This window comes from Clarias gariepinus, chromosome 12 (assembly GCF_024256425.1).
Source record: "Clarias gariepinus isolate MV-2021 ecotype Netherlands chromosome 12, CGAR_prim_01v2, whole genome shotgun sequence".
Taxonomy (NCBI): Eukaryota; Metazoa; Chordata; class Actinopteri; order Siluriformes; family Clariidae; genus Clarias; species Clarias gariepinus.
Genome location: NC_071111.1, coordinates 24,407,874 through 24,413,862, shown reverse-complemented (window position 1 = coordinate 24,413,862; position 5,989 = coordinate 24,407,874). Strand labels below are relative to the sequence as shown.

Genomic DNA, 5,989 nt, shown 5'->3' with positions numbered 1-5,989 from the left:
ATATTTTTTGAGCCACGCCCTTCAACCTTCAGAAATACTGTCATGCCTGGACGAAGACTTCGGTAAGTAGAGTTTCTCTGAAATATTGCATAGATTTTTCAGTAAAGCCTTTAAATAAGTTTGTTTAAAATAAAATGTGTTGTAATAGTAATTTGCTGTTCATTACTATTATTGTAAATATTTTATTGCCCTCCAGAACATACTTCTTTTCCACCTTTGGAAAGGTAAGATGACATTAATAATGACATCATATTACTTTTATGAAGTAATACATTATATCAGTCTATTAATAAAGTTTTTCATATTTATATGCTAAAGATGAAAGTGGAAGCTTATCTCCCTACTGGCACCTGGGGAACACTTTGCCAGTCTTTGCAAATTCCAAATTCTCTTTGCAACAAAGTAAGATTGAAAAACATTGCACAGGCCCACCTACAGGTAATATTTCAACGAGAGAACAGGGATGAGGATATGTGTATTAAGTTTCTTTTTAAGTTTATACTTACGATGGGTCAACGTGTAAGGTAATATAGAGATGCATAGACATTAAATCAAGTAATGGAACAGTAAAAACATAGTAATTATTGTCTGGAGCATATGTTGTTACACACTAACTTTGGTGTTGCATTCAGTTAGCGTCTTTGTTAATAATACTTCAATTTGGTTTGTCTGGGGTTGAGCATCTTACAAATTACACCATTGTATTTCCAAGGAGCCTTCTCTTGGCAATCCAGAGGATAGAGATGTTGGGGAAGCTGAGTCTCCTTCTCCCAGGGTAATATCAAAGATTTTTGGGATACAGATGGCATACACTTACCTCATAAACACTTTAACTTGTGTGTTTCTCTGTATGTTCTAGTGGTCTCCTGCACACAGCCCTTCAAGTCCACATGAAACCGACATAGAGTCTGAGGGCAAGAATGTTGTTGGAGGTGAATCTCCTTCTGCCAGGGTGAGATCTTTTTGCAAATTGACTCAACAAATTTGATATGCAGTTATTTTTTTATCTAATGCCCATTTTAAAGTAATTTACAACAATGATTCAATTTGTGTAAACAGACAGTATATCCATTACACTTACTAGAATTTACTTACTGCATTTCAAGAGTCTCATTTTTTAATTGTCCGTAATGTCACTTTTTTATATAGCACACTGAAACACAGGACTCTAACAATTCATCAGCACCTTCTTCTGCGGACAGTGGTTCAGCTGACAACCTTTTTTTTAAATATACCTTGCCGACAGGCCCATGGTTTTTTTTTTTATTATTGATAGAAAGGATTGGACAGACCTACGTAAACAACAGGTTGGACACCAGTTCAAAGACCTACAATGGACAAATGTAATAGTAAAAGGAATACGTTCTGTCCACCCATATTGCAGCATAGCATTCAAAAGGCATACAGTCAAAAGGAAAGTGTCAAAAAGAAGAGGGCCTATATTCCATTGCCTGGCCTATTGCAGATTTGCAGATTGCCCTGTTTGTATTGAAGTGATTGTACATGACGAGAGTACTCTGAAAGCCTGGGTGACATTTCAGGGAGTGGAGGTTTGCCATGGTATGGCTGAATTACAAACAAGCTGATGAGAGAGACATTATTGGCAAGCAGTTAGAGACAATCCTTCCAAGAGCCTTACATTTACAGTCTCTGGAAAAAATCGAACCTAGTGTCTTCGAATCAGGATGTCGAGACCAAGCACCCACACCTGAAGTCCTCAAAAATATAGCTTTCAAAACACGGAAAAAATTCAGAAGACATGACAATGAACTGTTAAGTCTTCAGAAAATGGTTGAAGAAAAAACAGATGAAGATAATGATGTATTACAGAAGGTGCTCTTACATCTCAAAGGAGTAATGCTATGGTCCAAAGCCACAATCCGGCTTTTCCATCAGAGATGCAGAGATGATGTTGTGTATATCGATGCCACAGGAAGCATTATACAGAAAGTACAAGGAGAATCAGCACCCATATATGTGTACGAGTTGATGGTGAGACATCCTATTAAAGGCCGCTCTCCCATCCCTGTAGCAACTTATGTAACCTGCCACCACTGCATCTGTACTATTTTTTCTGGAATCATTTCTACATAATCATGTAACTGATTATTACAAGTTGTTTGGGAAAAAATCAGTGCGGAGACCAGTAAGGTAATGTGTGATGGGTCCCTTGTGCTAATGCAGTCTATTGCATACACTTTCTGCAAACTTCCTTTGGAGAGATTGATCTGCATGTACTATGACATCATCACTGGATATTATCACTGGATGGTTCAAAGATATCAGGAAGATGCCAATTCTTCATCGCTGCCTAAGCCACATTATGAAGAATGCGAAAGTGTTCTGCAAGAAACAGTAAGTTTGTATTTGTTATGTTTTAACAGTTAGGAAAGTAACAATGACTTCATATTAAATTAGGCAAATAAAGTGTTATTTTTTTATTGTTTGTAGTGAAATTATGGAAATTAACATAAATTAACAGGAATGAAATAACAGTACCAAACCTAGGTACTAGCAAATATTTCCAAATTATTCAAGGTGGTTCCCTACTTGTTTGTGTCAGCCGATGAATTATTTATGAGTATGAAAATATGGGTACATGTTTTGGCAGTTTATGTAGTGTATTGTTGTGCTTTAACATTACTGTTCACTTGAGAAATCCCAAAAAAATGTAAAACAATGTTAAGATGTAAGCATATTACTGTACCTTCATTAACTTTTCAGAATTTCTGACAGTACTATATGTTAAACTTACATTTGTCCTTTGTTTGTCAGTTCCCCAAAACACTACAGACTGTCCATGCATCTTTTTGGACTCCTGACAAGTGCTGCCACACTGATGGAGATGGATGACATCATTATTAGCATGACAGTCATGTTCTCCAGCTCCCATAGTGGTGACAATGTACAAAAGCACCTCCAAAATCTTCAGAACAGGATGGAGAGAATGGGCATGTATGAAGGAAGTTACTGTGGTGACAATGACTTTCAGGTTTGTGACACAGCCTAATATTCTGGTTGCCTTTCAAGTCAGTTATTTTAATGTGGTTATGGCATACTGAAATAGGGATAATGGTACAATGCTAGTATGTTTCTAGTAGTTTTTTTCCCCCTTAAATACAGAATAAAATTATTATTAATTTGCAGGTTAAAGTGGGACCAACACCATTTCACACTCATTTTTAAGAAATAATGGAAAATGCACCTGTATGTGAAAATGGGGAGACAAATGAGTATCATTCACCTACATTCATGCCTAGCCTGTTAAAATATTTCCTACCTCAGGCACCTCTCTGGTCTGGTCTTATGTTGGGTAAGTGGACTTTAGTTGTACGTGTATGAGGTTGTGTGAGTTGAAGAATGTCAGATATGTGAATTGTAAGTAGCTGTATGCAAATGAAAAACATTCCCCTCACTTTGAAAACGCTCAACAGTGTGAAAAGTTTGAATTATTATGTTGTATACTCTGTGTGAATTATTACTTATATAATTTAAAGGTATAAATGGGTTACTTCCAAATTGTCTAGGTGATCTTGGCCGCCATGGAAAAGGACCAGCCTACAAATGTCTGTCCAACAACTTTATGCGCTGCAGAGACTTACCTACACAGGTACATGTTTAAGAATGTTGTACAATGAAATTGTCTTCTGAGATACATAGTACATGTGCTGCTAAAGAAAATATTAATTTATACTTTCACAAGCATTTTTTAAATAATCTAGAACTACACAGAGGACAACAAAACACAGGGTGTGATGGAGAAAAGTCAGTGGGATCTGAAGAAAATACGATTCCAGAGACGCCGTTTTACAAGACTTGATGACTTTGTTCACATTTATCAGCACACCCATAATGCTCTATTAATGGAGTTCTCTGACTCCGTACGCAAGAAAAAGGTGATTTTCTCCAAATGTTTACCTTCAGTATAAATAATGTTATATACTGGTTCATCTTTCCAATGACTCTGATTTTTAAAGACACACAGGGTACATGTCGAGCGCTGGAAACAAAGAAAGCCTCGCAGGAAAGCAATTTATGTGTCACCACTTAAAAAGGGTTTCCCATTCAAGACAGCCAAAAAGGTACTGTATTAACATACAACTTATTGCAATCAGAGTTGGACAGTACTGAAATAGTTTTAAATGTAAAAATAATCTGTACTTTACCAGTGTTTTTCTTTGGAAAACATTTACTTCACTACATTCAAAAGCATAATGTTGTCATTTTTGCTGCACTACATTTCAAATACAGGTATGTGCCAAAAAATTAGAATATCGAGGCAAAGTCCATTTATTATAGTAATTTGATTCGAAACGTGAAACTTGTATGTTATATTAGTTCACTACACACAAAGTGAAATATTTCAATCATTTTTTTTTTTTTTGTAACAGGGGGACTCGACAACAGCGTTGTAAGATCCAAGTGCGAGCTTTTATTATACAGATGGTAGTCAAGACAGGCAGGGTCGAACACCAGCAAACAGTATATCCAAGGCAAGACAAATGCATAATCCAAAAGACAGGCAAGTGTCAAAATCCAAGTAAGCAAACAGGGAAAACGCTAAGTAGAATCCACAACAGCAAAACAATACTTTGCAAGGTTCTGTTTGGCATAGCCTTCTTTATATAGCTGCCAAACAGGAAGTAACCAAAGAAGCAGCAGAGAGAGTGGTAACAGTCAGTGTAGGGTTAGGGCTTATTCTGCTAGCCTGGCATTACAATTTGTTTCAATTTTGATGATTATAGATTAAAGACAAAAAAAAAAAAAAAATCTAGTATTTCACAAAATTAGAATATTTCATTGACCAATAAAAAAAGGATCTAAAACACATGTTGGCCTTCTGAAAAGTGTGTTAATGTTGTGTAGTCAGTACTTTGTTGGACCTCCTTTTGCACTAATTACAGCATCAAGGCGGCGCGGCATGGAGGCAATCAGGCTTTGACACAGCTTAGGTGCCAAATCCTGCTGGAAAATAAAATCATCATCTCCAAAAAGCTTGTCGGCAGCAGGAAGCATGAAGTGCTCTAAAATTTCCTGGTATACAGCTGTGTTTAATTGATAAAAGACAATGGACCCACACCAGCAGATGACATGGCTCCCCAATTCATCACTGACTGTGGAAACTTCACACTGGACTTTAAGCAGCTTGACTTTTGTGCCTCTCCGATCTTTCTCCAGACTCTGGGACCTTAATTTCCAAATTAAATGCAAAATTTGCTTTCATCTAAATACAGAACTTGGGACCACTGGGCATGAGACCAGTACTTTTTCTCCTTAGCCCTGCACAGATGCTCCTGACATTGTTTTTGGTTCAGGAGTCACTTGACACATAATCAAGCTTTTCGGAGATGATGATTTTATTTTCCAGCAAGATTTGTGTTCTTAATACAATTAATACACATTTTAACTACATGTATTACATTGTAATCTGTGTCACAGTAAGCTTTAGTAATTAAAGTATTGTTGTGTTTGTCTGCGTTCTAATAATTACTGTTTATTGTGAATAAAACACATGCTCTTACTGCATTACTTACAATAAATGTGAAATTTATTTTTGATGAACCTGATGAATGTGGATTTTCTTTAATATTATTTGCATAGTATGGGACGTCCTGAATAAGAACTGATCATTGTTTTTTTCTACTTATTAGAAACCGGGTCTTTGTACCCCTCTAAAGTGCAGTCATATCTTATATCATTTTTTTTTTATCATTTAAAAAAATAATAAATAACACGGATATTAAAGCAGAAATGCAAATAAATAAGCAAGTAAAAATTCACGAGCATTTTGTATTATCTCTCAGTCCTGGGCGTCTTAATGAAAAGCCCTCTGAAAGCGCGTGCTCTCTGTGTACCGTAATCACTGTAATATGCGCGCACGTTAAAATCAATCGCGGTGTATGTACACCTGCCAAACACCGCCACCTTTTGGTCATGTGTTGGTACTGTTACATGCAATCATATATACATCAACAATAGGTAACTGTAA

At 36.4% G+C, this 5,989-nt stretch overlaps 2 long non-coding RNA genes across 5 annotated transcripts; both read left to right on the top strand.

The window, feature by feature from the left end:
• The first annotated feature begins 331 nt into the window (after window positions 1-331).
• LOC128533844 (uncharacterized) lies at window positions 332-2,047 on the top strand. 2 transcript variants are annotated; one of them, XR_008361390.1, is made up of 4 exons: window positions 332-438; window positions 713-775; window positions 860-952; window positions 1,150-2,047. It is a non-coding gene; the product is annotated as an uncharacterized LOC128533844 (long non-coding RNA). The 2 variants fall into 2 exon arrangements; XR_008361389.1 differs by lacking the exon at window positions 332-438 and having other exon boundaries at window positions 450-775.
• Window positions 2,048-2,055: 8 nt separating this feature from the next.
• On the top strand, window positions 2,056-5,160 carry LOC128533842 (uncharacterized). 3 transcript variants are annotated; one of them, XR_008361387.1, is made up of 7 exons: window positions 2,056-2,355; window positions 2,776-2,992; window positions 3,148-3,313; window positions 3,528-3,610; window positions 3,723-3,896; window positions 3,978-4,082; window positions 4,392-4,540. It is a non-coding gene; the product is annotated as an uncharacterized LOC128533842 (long non-coding RNA). The 3 variants fall into 3 exon arrangements; XR_008361388.1 differs by lacking the exon at window positions 4,392-4,540 and adding an exon at window positions 4,905-5,160 and having other exon boundaries at window positions 2,776-3,313; XR_008361386.1 differs by having other exon boundaries at window positions 2,776-3,313.
• The last annotated feature ends 829 nt before the right edge of the window (window positions 5,161-5,989 follow it).